The sequence below is a fragment of the Haemaphysalis longicornis genome, unplaced genomic scaffold (genome assembly GCF_048455015.1).
Source record: "Haemaphysalis longicornis isolate Haplotype H1 unplaced genomic scaffold, Haemaphysalis longicornis Haplotype H1 scaffold_6, whole genome shotgun sequence".
Lineage (NCBI taxonomy): Eukaryota > Metazoa > Arthropoda > Arachnida > Ixodida > Ixodidae > Haemaphysalis > Haemaphysalis longicornis.
Window position 1 is genome coordinate 71,845,984 of NW_027526407.1, and position 13,110 is coordinate 71,859,093.

A 13,110-nucleotide genomic window follows, 5' to 3' on the forward strand; every position below is an offset into this window, starting at 1 on the left:
ACCACCTTCGTTGATTCATTGCTCTCAACCTTATCTGAAAACATATTTTACTCTGTGCTTCTCGAACTTCAAACGACGTCCCGCCCATATCTCCCTCTACTGCTTCGTTAGTTGTTTTTCCATGCGCGCCTAAGGCCAAACGGCCTACCGTTCTCTGGTTCCCTTCAAGGCCTGATAGAACGTCTGATTTTAAGCAGAGGACAGCATTCTCGAATGTGAGATTCGGAACCATTATTCCTTTCCGCATTACTCTCAGTACTTCATATTTGTTACGCCCCCACAGAGCTGTATGCTTCATTATAGCTGCGTTTCGCTTTCCCTTACCCTTAAGTTGTTCCTCGTGAGTTCTTAAGTAGTTATCCCCTTTGCTTATCCCCACTCGCAAGCAGTTATAGTCCTTCACTCTGGGTAATTCGCCTTGTTGGATAGACACTAGATAGGTAGATAGCGTCATCGAAAACCATTATTACCGATTTTCCTGCGCTAAAATTTAACCCGAGGTCGGTGGCTTCCTGGCCGCTAATATTTATTAGCCGTTGCATATCGGTCTGGTCCGTTGCATATCGGTCCGTTGCATATCAAACAATGTCGTATGCGTGTAACATTCCCGGAATACGCTGTTGTACCACTTCGCCTGGCAGCATGTGGGTTAGGCTGAATTCTGCTTGACTTTCTTCGAGTTTCTTTTCTAACCCTGCCATGTAAAGCATAAACAGTATTGGACTCAAAGGGCATCCCTGTTTCAGTCCCCGAAGGGTATTGACCTGCTGGGCGCATTTCTGTACTTGCCATGTAAGGTGCACTCTGTTGTCTTTATAGCTTGCTATAAGGAACTGCATTAACTCGTAATCTCTTACTCCTTAGTACTCTTTAGTACTAAAGGTTGCTTCCCCGCAAGAAGATCCTGTGTGCAGGGGTGCACCCTTTACAGGCCGCTTGTTTCGTTGTACTGGCGTCACTTTCGTGACGGATATGATGTCAGCGAAATCTTCGTGCATCCGAGATTAAAACACTTTCGTGTTAATAAACTAGACCAAGTATTCTCTCTCCAGCTCTCGAAGTGGCTTGAACTACGCATATGCAATCAACGGCCCGTCGGCGCGCTCTTTCTTCCTTTTGTTTTTATTTTTCTTTTGAACTTGCCGTTGCACTCGCCGCGCAGGTGTTACAGGAACGCGAGGGCCATGGAGGAAGAAAAAGTTAGGAGGCGGCATGACGTCACGCAGCTAGCCTTCGCAAGCCCAGCTCCGTTGAAGCCGCTCCCTCCGCCGTTTCTCTTTCTCAAGCCGCCGAAGTCGGCCCAGCACGTGACCTCCATGGTCGGGTGGGCCGGCGGCGGCGGCGGTCTCCGACTCCGGCGCATCTCTCGTGTTTGGTTGGCGATACCTTTTCCCCGTCCTTCCTGCATTTGTTTGCTCGGTGATCTAATGCCCGCCAGCGGGCAGGAGTGCCGCGTATGTGCTAAAGACAAAAGCCGTGGGAAAAAACCAACATATACCAGGTTTCGCGACTACGGGCAGCAGAGTAGTTTGGAGCAGACGAAATTGAAGAGCTCGCGGCGGCAGCGCGGTGGGGTCACGTGGTGCAGTGACGCCTGGGCCGACTTAGATTTTACTTTTTATGCACGTTTCTCCGGTGGCGCCGTCTCCTAACTTTTTCTTCCTCCATGGCAAGGGCTAATCGAGGCGGGAACCAATGGTCGCGAAGTTCGTTTATTCTAGGAGAGAGTTTCTAATGTGCCGTTCATTTGCAAGTGAGAAAGCCAAAAGTTAGTTCTTATGTGACCAAGTGCACGAGACTTTTTGGTCTGCGTAGCTCCGGTTATGGGATCCATAAATTTATTAGTGCCAGCAACTTGTGGCGCGCAGCTATAAATTGCCACTGATAGCATAGTAAAAATTAGCTAGCTTCCCTTATGCTCATCAAATACTTTTCAACCAATAGCTAAATCTCCAAGGAACTGGCCCAGAATGAAAAAAAAGCTTCACGTCACAATGCTAACTTGCATGGCATGCTTGTTTGCCATCTTGCGCAGTCGGACATTGCACGCTGGACATTGGACATCCCAATAGCTTTTTGTAGACATACACCACAATATTTAGCTCAGATCTCTAGCACGCCTCGATCCATTTTTCGTGGGGGGGGGGGGGGGGGGGGGGGGTTTGCTTGTTTTCGTCAGCGGGTAAACCTTTCAGTTTCTAGATTAATTGTCGCTTGACAAACGTACAGTTCAGCTGTACAGGACAGCCCAAATTACCCGATACGGAGTGCTGCAACCATAAATGAGTGTCCTGAAACAATCTTGATTTAGAAACCATTGAATCCTACGTAGCCGTGAAATTTTACTCAATGCTAACAATTTATGGCCCATTTTCAGCAAGAATGACACATCCGGCAGCTGCGCTCTGGTTTTATTTTCAGTTTTTGCATATGGGAGAAGAGCTAGGCGGAATATTTTTTTTTGCTATGCAAGGAAAGGACCCCTCTAAAAGTTTTAAACTGTGCCAGACGAAAACAGGTGTTTTTAACAGCTAAAAATTTATGGCAACACGGTTGCTCGAAAAAAGACCACCAAATGCGAACTAAGCACGAACTTCGACCGTAATCAGGGGAGATGTTTTTTAACAAATAACTTTTTTCGTTGTTGTTGTTTGCAGAAGCTCATTTATTGTTGCAACGCTTTGCAAATCGCAGGACTCTGCACTTCACACAGAATTCCTGTAGGCGAGGTTTTTTGGGTGGGTTGGTCTTCGTGGAGAAAACAAGCGCAGGAGGGACCAGTCAAGACACCATTCTGGAATAAAGAAATGCTTTCCCCTTTTGCTTGGTGTGCCCTCGATCCTTCTGCACTTATCTCCGCGAATGGTTTTTGCAATAAGAAAAAAAAAAGCAGTGCCGAAACCCGGGATCGAACCAGGGACCTTTAGATCTTCAGTCTAACGCTCTCCCAACTGAGCTATTTCGGCAGGTGCTACTGCACGGTTTATCGAATCACGCAGTTCGCAAGCTTTACATTTCCACTATTTATGGTTTTGCTGAATTTTCTTCTGTTCGGGCAATGGTGTCCTCTAAACTTTGTCTCACTTTGTGCTTTGCCACCACAAGAAGAAATTGGCGGTGTAAGCTGGTCGCATGGAGGAAAGGCTGGTCGCATCAAACAATCTCACGAGAAGGTAGGCCAGTTAGATCATCGAGCGAACATCGTTATTCTTTTAAGCGCCCCAACGGCAATTGGCTTCATGCGAAAGGTATGAATTTTTAACAGAAATATAGTCGTATAACCATAATAGTCGGCATAAATAAGTGTCTTGAATACTTCCGAGCCACTGTTGCAATCCAGCCGAATCCAACTCAATCCAAAATAGCTTCAATTTCATGGAGGAAAGAATACTCAGGACATGGAGGAAAAAAAAGCTTAGGAGAGGCCCCCAGCTATCCCCGCGCATTGGCAAAAGTGTGGAGGAAGTCACGTGTTTTCGGCGGCCATTGGAAGTCGCGTTAGCAACGGCGTCCTAGCAACAGCCCGCCCGCCGTCCGCCAGTCATGGAGGAAAGGCAGCGCCTGCCTTGTCGTCCGATTGCGAAGATTGCTGCTTCGCTTTGCTGCGCTGTGGTCTTGCGGAACTCGAAAAGGATGCTGCGAGTTGCGACAGCTGCGCCGATGTGAATATGTCATTTAATTTCTACTTGCAAGTGCACCTTGTACCGCGTCAAGCTTTTGCTCCGGCCGCGATCACGACGCGCCTATTGAAGTGCAGATATCGTGAACGCGCCGTCCCGTCGTACGCGCGGACACCCGTCAGGTAGATTTTCGGGAAGTGATACACGGTGTGCAGTACGTAGGCGACTTGTAACCGAACGATTCGCAACTCAATTTTTTGGTTATCGCCGCTGCAATATATATAGTTTGCTAGGTCGGCAATGCGCGGCAGTGCTTTTGCAACTGTTACAAGGTAGATTCCCAGTTGATATAATTCCATCGTCCTATTACCTTAGTAGGTGTCCGTCTGTTGACTGGAAGAGTGCTGGATCTGGAATCTGGATCTTTTTGTGGTCTCGCTCTGGATTTCGCTTTTCAACGCTTCATACTGCGAGGTTAGTGTATGAACGTTTCCAACTGATATCACCTTGAATTTATTGACACTGAGACAAGTTGAAACTTGGCGAAAAAAAGTTTATTGACGCCACCCACCCTCTCATTTTTTTTTTTTTACTCAATAAAACGTTTTGCCTCCTCCTCCTGCTCCTCCTCCCCCTCCTTCGCAAAAAATTCTATCGAAGGCACGCGAACAACGGTAAAAACATTCCACAATTTTTTAGCGTGAAATCTGCATGAAGTACTGCTTACCTATATATATATAGAACGGCCGTTTAATTGACTAGTCATCTCTGGGATTGCCAGTGAAACTGCAACGCAAACTTGGGCACTTTCCAGTCCGGTAGCCGCACGGCGTTCGCCCACTGTTTGCGGCGTTCTCCATCGCTTGGTAACCTATAAACGGCGGCGATTGCAAACAAAGGATGAATTCACACCAATGTACAGCAATACTTGTCAGCGGAATGATGCACTAACCGGTGGAAAGTGACGCCCAATTCCTTGGGTACCGATCGCGACTTGCAGCCTGGCGCCGAGCATTGCGGCATTGTTAGAGCGAGCCGCTTCGCAAACCTGCTGCGGCCACACTGAAGACGTGTAACAGTGTAACCGCGCGTTTAGGTTCACGGTCACGCGCTGCAAAACGGCCTTCTACCTGCCTATCAGCTGATTTCCGCCGGCTCGGCGCTGGCAGATGCAGACGACAAGAGAGGCGATACAGGACGGAGGAGGCGGAGAAGGTGCACCGAGAGAGAGAGGCAAAAAGAGTCCGCCAATGGCATGGAGGGCCAATGGTCCGCCATTCGACTTACAGAAATGGCGTTTCCGGCTGCGCTGGGTGTGACGTCAGGGCCTCTCCTAAGCTTTTCTTTCCTCCATGACTCAGGAGAGGCCCCTGGCATCCCAATGCATTGCGAAAAGTGTGGAGGAAGTTACGTCATTTTTCCTGAGCCCATGGACAATGTTGCTTACTTGTTTATAACTGCGGCGGCCAAATTTGGGCAAATAGAACGGACAAATTTTTAAGGCGCTTGGCATTTCGCTGCCTGGCTACGCTTGCAAACCAGCGCAGTCACTACGACAAACGTTTTTAGATTAGGCCAGTTTGAAAACTCTGCCGTCGTTGCGCCATCCCGCGAGCCTGTTGCTATGACGACGACAAACGCTACTTTGCCAGGCTTAAGAGCTGAAAAATCGTCCTTCTATCTCAAAAACGAAGGCCGTTTTTCGATTGAAACTTTGGGTGAGGTTTAGAATGGGCAAATTGAAGGCGAAATCAACAGCTTAGAACATCACATCGCACCGAGGAATTAGCGACGAAGCTGTTTTCGCTTCGAAGCGGGAGGGCAGGGCGACGCCATGTTAGTCAAATCAAACCGGAGACAGCAAAGGATGATGGGATAGAGTGCTGGGCTCCGTGGGCTCAAGTCATGGCGTGACTCGGCTTCACAAATGTGACGTCACGGCCTCTCCTAACCTTTTCTTTCCTCCATGTTCAATTTGCTCAAGTTGGAAGTGTTGTGTTTCTTTCCTGTGCTGAAGCGAAATAGTAGCGCTTACAATTACTGCATGCCAGCGTACTGTTCAGCGTTCGGGTGCAACAGCTCCGGCGGCCGCGACAATGTTATATTTCACCACTTCCCGCGGCAGAAAAGGCTGGCAGCTCAATGGACCGCCGCCGTGAGACGAAAACATTTCCGACCCTCGAAATCAGCCGTGCTTTGCTCTAACCATTTCCGAGATAGCGACTACTATCAGAACATATCCGTAATGCGTAGACTGGGGCTGTCTATCAAATTCGTGCGGCTGAAGCCCGGCGCAGTCCCTTCCATCTTCGCCCACAACAGAAAGCGTTCACCGTCGCCAGCCGAAAAACAGAAAAGTGAGGTAAGTGCTTTGCGACGCCGCCAACAGATGGCGCGCGAAATTGGCGCCCCACAATGGGATTTCTGTATTTCCCACCGACCTCTATTGTCATTCGATGCGTTGTTGCTGTTGCTGAGCGAATACAGTTTTACCAGTCCGTCTGTTCCGTCGTGTACGTAGTTACCGTGATTACGGGGACCCGACTGCGCATGCGCGCGCGTAAGGGCGAGGAGGCGCACCTCACCGTGGCGAATGCACGGGCATGGCGAGGGCCGTCCCGCGGAACTAATCCCCCTACCGCGACGAATGCACAAGTGCCCAGATGAGTCCCGGCCAACACAGTAACTACATACACGAAGGAACATACGGACTGCTAAAACTCTCTAATGACTCTGTTGCAAGGATGAGTAATGGGGAAGTGTTTTGTGCCGTTTTGCAACAGTGGGTACAAGTCGTGCCACCAGAAGTACTCGCTTTTCACTTCACCGCCCGACGAAACGAGGCTTGAAGAATGGAGGCGAGCCTTACCACATGCAGACCACGTGCTTCAACGTACAGATTGTGTGTGTGTGAAAGGCACTTTCTGCCGTACTGCATTTTAAAGACGTGGTCTGCGGAAATAGACGGCCATGTCCTTATGTCCGGCAAAAAAAGAACCGGACTCGCGAAGGACACTGTGCCTTCGATCTTTGGGGGGCCACTGACCGACCCACTCTTTGCATAAGGTCAAAAGACAACGCGATCCGGTGAGGTGGCGGGATTCCTGCCTAGCCTCGTCGGGTAGCTCTTCAAATCTGTGAACTTACTTATTACATCCTTGTGTTCACTTTCGCACTTTTTCTTGGTGAGGACTGCTCACAACCAGTTATTGCGTTTAACGAAGCAATGCAAGCGATGTTGCTCTTTTCAACGTCTGCTTCAGTGCATTGTATGCTTAAAGCAAGCTGGGATCATTGACAGCGTGGTTTGTGACAGAACTTCTACCCACTGAACAAAGCGGAAGGACCCTAGGATCAGTTGTGGTCAGGGCATGTCGGGAAAAGCTTTGAGTATTCTTGAGACACCTTGAGTTAAAGGTTGAGCCATCGGCCACCCCACACCTTCACAAATTCGTTCACAATTGCCTTTATGACAAATGCCTTATGCCTTTATGGCCGTGGTCTTCTCACGGAAGCTGTAATCATCATTGGCCAATCCTCCACAGTGGGCATGTTGCAATTGTGGGTGGCTGTCGTCACTGTCCAATCCACCTGACTGGGTGTGTTGTTAGGCCTAACTTTAGGTTAGCTTAACGTTTAGCCGGACATGCCAAACAACTGAAAACTCTTGCTTCAAGCCGCGGGTACCGGTTTTTTAGACGTTAGACCTACCGTAAACTGCTGATCAAGCGCCCCCCAGCATTTTCCAAGACTTTCGCATTTCTGTACATACACGACTCGGCAAGCGTCCCCTCCCACTTTTGGCCAATCCAAAACCGTTTTTTTTTTTTTTTTTTCGGGCTTTTGGATGCCACAGTGTTCAAATTGAAGCCAATGTGAATGTCAGAATGTACGTTTTGCGCATTGACTAGATGAAGTGTTGTAAATTAACATCTTTAGTAATGCAGGCTACAGTGCTTTTCTCACGGTTGCCGCCATTTTTCGCCGCCATCTTCAGTTTGGGGCGCGATCCGAATAACGGCCCCCTCCCTATCTCTAGGCCAATTATCTACAAGTTTTGGGCGTTGCTTGCTCGGTATTTTACGGTAATTCTCTTACACTATGGTTTTGACGTCAAATTTCAATTCTTCCCAACCATGCCTCTCTACAATAAAGATCACAAACATCTTTTCTTTCTTTTTTTTTTCAGATCCTTGCAGAATTGCTGGGCTATGAAGTGACAGCGAAAGCACCCAAGTCAACCCCAAGGACCAAATCCGATGTGCCCGCAGGTACCAGCCTCCTCGAGCACCCGTGCATGGCGTCGCTACCTCCCGGTACCAGCCTTCTTCGGAGTTCATACGAACGCAAGGCTTCGCTCCCTGTCACATGCACCGACAGCCCCATTCCGTCAACACCTGCAGTTGGTTGCCCTGGAAACGTCGCCGACCCGGCACAAAGAGCACCTGCAGTTGGTTGCCATGGCAACGTCACTGACCCGTCACAAAGAGACAAAGTGCCTGAAACTGAGAACGCGTGTCCCGTTTCTGCGAGCAAGTTTGTGCAAGTGCTGGTGCGAATACGTACGCGCCGTGTGGGGCTGCAGGCTAATGTTAGAAGAAAGAAGAAGTCGCACTCAACACAAACATAGAACCGTTTCTGTTTGTACAGCCACGATCAAAAGTTTACGGACCAGGAAAATGTCAGTTTTAGGCTATTTCTCTTCCTATAGCAGCCCGACAAACTGTCGAATGCATGCGAGATGTCGTATAAGTGCTCAACTAATGAAAACTACTGCACGTAGTACTTCGGGCCGCCGTGCGGCAGAGAAATAACTCAAAATTGCTGCTTTCATGGTCCGTAAACTTCTGCTCTTGGGTGTACGTCATCTTGAACTCAATGCGTAATCGTTTGCGTCGCGATATCACTTTACGAACCTTTTTCCTTACTATGTGCATTGATATAAGTGGCAACCCACTACAGTGAAATCTCGTTGATACGTTTTCGACGTGAAGCGGAAATTAAAACATATGCGAAAATTGTATTATCCAGAGAGGTTAAAATGTGGAACAAAATAAGCATACTCCGTCCACAACTCACTTGAATTGAGCAACATTCAAGTACCGGGGCAATTTGTGCTGTACTTTTTTTTTCTTTTCTTTTCTTTTTTTCAATGTCCAGGAGTAAATTTTTCTGAATGTAAAAAAGAAGCTGCCAGTATTTCTCGCTACGCCGGACACTGTTTTGTATGACGATCTATGTCATTCCTTAAATCGGGTAAATCCAGCCGCCGGACGCTCAGAGGTCTTCTTCAGTGTCCAAGAAGTACACGGTATTACCCTTGTCGCGTAGGACTGACCCGTCGACGTTCACTGCTGTCGCTCAAATTTCCTGAACCACGTAAGCAGGGCGTCTTCCATTTGCTGATGCTTCGCATCTCGCGTCTGTTTTGCATACCTGCCAGGTTTCCCGAATTTTCCGGGAGACTCCTGAATTTTGATGATTTTGTATGATTGTACGAGCAAAACAAAAACCTTCCGAAAACTACCCGTGTTTTGCTAAATCTTTTTCCAAGTATGGCCTCATTGCGCCGGAGCTACCTGACAATTCAATGTAATCCTACACTACTTGACATCGTTATCAGTGGAGAGATTAAAAAGCGTAATCGCCCGTACGCAGAAGTTGAACTGGTCAGTACCGCAGCAGCGCTGAATGCGAGAGGCAGTTCAGCAGAGCGGAAAAAAGTCTCGCCCTATTCCGACAATCCATGTCTGATAATGCCTTGGTCACGTTCTTTTGGCCAAGTGTCGCAGAGGCGGACATTGTTAGCCTCGACAGTAATTTATAGGAATTCCCGAAAAGAGCAGCGGCAGCTATGTTGAAGATTAGTGGTGTAGGTTGTTAGTAGTTTGATGACACAGTTCAGTACCTGCTCTGTTGTAACTAAGGTAGAAATGCATGTAAAATATTCCATTGTGTTACTTCTAATCCCCCCCCCCTTCCCCTGACAGATCTCCCTAATGCCATCACGGCGAACCTGGCAGGTATGTTTTTGCACCAGGGCCGAAAACCTACAGCTCCTTTTAGAGTTACTCTTGCTAACTGACAATAGTGTTTAGCATAGGCACTGGCAAACCGAGCTCGCGTGCCAAGTCCACGCTCTTTCTCTTCGGGTTCTCTTCGAATTTGCTTCCAATTTCTTTTAAACGGAGTGCCTTGCGTTTTGTCAACATTGTGACAAGGCTGGTATATTGAAGAATAAACGTAGAATAACCTAGAAATGTCAGTCAGGATCCACTTTCGTGATCGTAATATTCAATTTTCGGCAAAAATGTGATCGTATTAAACGCACAGGAGTCCATTGTTTCTAAGGAACGTTGACCGGCAATAGCAAGAAGAACGTATTAGGCCAAAAAACGTATTATGCTGAATTGTATCAACGAGATTCCACTGCATGCATCCAAGAATTCAGCCTGAGTTGTCTAGTTGGCCGCAGTTGAGGTGCTTTGAATGTGCTCAAGCACTTGGCTCGAGAGTCTTTAGGGGAGCAGCAAATCACAAATCTTTCACTGGCTGAAACAAAGAGTATGAACGATGAGGTTTTGTGACTCGTTTATGGCTAAGGCATGGACAGTCCCAGTGAATATTACTTGCGGAAAAATCAAGTAGGGAAGTGTCAAACCATTACAAATCGCAAAAGTGACTTTGATCTGAGTTGAAAATAAAAGCAGTCCAGTCTAATGACAAAGCTTCAACTGAACTCCTGCATTCACGTAGCCAACACTGTAGTTTCTTGCGTTATGACTCCCTAATAAGTATGCGTTGACAAGGTTTTACCATACTGTTAGTAACATACCTCGGCAAAACTGGGCGCCGCTCACTCACACTCACACAGAAAAAGATATTTTTCCTCACGCGCTCACTCGCGCTCACACTCGCCAGTCCAAAACGATGGCGAGTCTCACTCACCACTTACTCATCAGTGGTGAGTGGGGGTGTGTGTGAGTGTACTCATGAGTGAGCCAGCCGACCTATGGTTAAAAATAGTAGGAAGACAGCTTTCTTCTATTTCTACGCTACAGCATTGAATTACGTAGTTCACTTTATGTGAAACACTGTGCCAATTTCATGCCCCGAAGCTGAAAGGGACGCTAATACCTAAGATCAAGGTAGTCTGTATGGCTAATTCACCTTGTCCAGCTTAGAGGTATGCTATGTTCCATTGCACAGTTCTTTGTTTACTAATAAGTTAAGCGCACAAAGCTAGTATTGTGCTATTTCGAAGGTGTTGTACAGACCGATCTGTCATGGTATCTACATCAAATTCCCTGGTGACTATAAATGGTCATGTTTGTTCCTGCTGTATGTGTGTGGCTTGTAGGATTCTGTCCCAAACGATGCGGGTTAGATTCCCGGCCGCAGTGGCCGCTTTTCTAATTGAGGCGAAAAGCGAAAACGCCCGTGTGAACAAGATCTCGTGCCTGTTAAAGGAGCCATGAAGAGAAAATACAACTTCGTTTAATTTGAAAGAACTGGGATTCAGTATCTCTCAGCTCCATTAGAGCCACAAAAGATGTTTTTTTTAATGAAAAAAATGCAAGAAGTATCGAAAAACTTTTAAATTTTGCGCCACAGTGACGTCTTATAGAGAAGAGTGACGTCGTACGGGTCAGCACTAAAAACATAATTTTCAGTGAGTTAACAGCACGTTAGCAGTCAAGTGATGCGGTGAAATGGAACTAGATGCCCCATTACAGTGGTCCAGTCATGTGTCTTCGCGACTGGTCAGTTAGGCGGCCGCCAATCGCACAAACAAGGTTCCGTGACGTCATAGAAAAGTTGCGGGAAATTGGCTAGGGGGTCGCAACTGCTTCACACGTGTTCTTCAATATCTCCATTATTTGTTCGAAGATTGTGATGATATTGGTATCATTGTTGTCGGGACTAAGCAGTCTCTCTAATAAACCCAACTTGTATTTTGTCTTCATGGCTCCTTTAAAGATCCCCAGGTGGTCAAAATTAATTCCGAACCCTACACTACAGCGCGCCTCATCCCCTGCGTAGTGTTGGAGTGTTAAAACCTCACAATCAATGTAAGATTCTTTCAGTTTCATTTTGCACACTGTCATGTGAAAGTCACCTAAAGTGTATTTTGAATTTGTGGTGTTTTTATTCTTTCATTCCTCTGTTTTCGAGTACACAGTGTCATTTCAGTCTGTTACTACAGGTGGCAGCTGTGTACTGTATCAGCAAAACATGAAAAACGAGCGCGAAAAGATGATGCGAATCAAGCAAAAATTAAGATTTTTAGTGTTTTTGTGTGTAACAATGTCAAATGGGCTTCATACGCTTATCTAGTGTAATAACCATCTGTTCGATCTCGTAAGTGGGTTACGAAACAATTTCATCTTCAACAAACAGTAATGCCGTATTTTGTACTATAGTTTCACATTAATTGTGTTTGAGTTTCAACTTTCCTTTGCAGCAAATAAGTGTTAAGTTTTATGCATTGCATTTGGAAGTGTTGAAGCATCGCCGCTGACATAAAATTCTGTTGTTGCTGTCGTTTTTAAAAAAATTGTTGTGTATTTGAATAATTATAAAAACTTGCTTGGCCCGTAGTTTTGGCTGAATAGAAACTACTATTTGGAAACTAGAAAACTCCAAATGTTTAACCAATGGTCAGTGCTCTGTGATCTTCGCGTTCGCTTTCAGCACCACCATACATCTGCATTATTTAATGGGATGTTGAAGTGAGCTGCAAACCTTGTCTACTTACTTTGTCAAGTTAAAGTCAAGAACGTGTAGTTTCTGTCCGGACTTATTTCAGCCACTTCAAGCCCGTGCTTTTTGTGCAGAAAGTGCTTTCCAAAGCACCATCTCTCCTATTCCAACCTTTTCATCCACTTGGCAACATCAGCTGTGATGACGCACCCACAATAATAGATCGCAGGCATTACCTTGACTGTGCCTCAACGGTGTTCATTTGAACAGTAAAATAACTTCAGATGAAAATTTTGGAGGCTGTGAAAGCAGGAAACTCTATAAGAGACTAGCTTGACGCTACTGGAGTATTTTGCAACGTAGCCATAAAGGGCTTCTCATGTTTTTTCCATCTTTGGAGCTTCGCAAATAGATTATGGCTTTAGACTTCCACTAGGTAGAGTTGCAGTACGCAAAGTGGTCAGAAAGTCTGAATTGCGACAAATTTTCCTCAATGCCCCTTTAAATTACAAACCAAGATTGCTCTTCAGATGGAGGCAAAAAGCGAAAACACCCGTGTAGATATTTCGGCGCACGTTCAATACCCCCAGGTGGTCGGGATTATTGCGGAGAGCCCCACTATAGCACACCGCATAGCCAAAGTGTAGCTTCGGAGCATTAAACCAAAATAAATAAAAAGGTTCCTCTCTACTGCGTATCAGGAGTGCACATCTGGGGGGGGGGGGGCAACAAAGGGTTGCTGTTGATAAGTTGCCTTCCCATAGACGTTCGGCTGCGAGCTCGTGCC

The 13,110-nt window shown here is 46.7% G+C and overlaps 1 non-coding gene across 1 annotated transcript; it reads right to left on the reverse strand.

The window, feature by feature from the left end:
• Positions 1-2,893: 2,893 nt before the first annotated feature.
• Trnaf-gaa (transfer RNA phenylalanine (anticodon GAA)) lies at positions 2,894-2,966 on the reverse strand. Its single transcript has one exon. It is a non-coding gene; the product is annotated as a tRNA-Phe (tRNA).
• Positions 2,967-13,110: the final 10,144 nt, after the last annotated feature.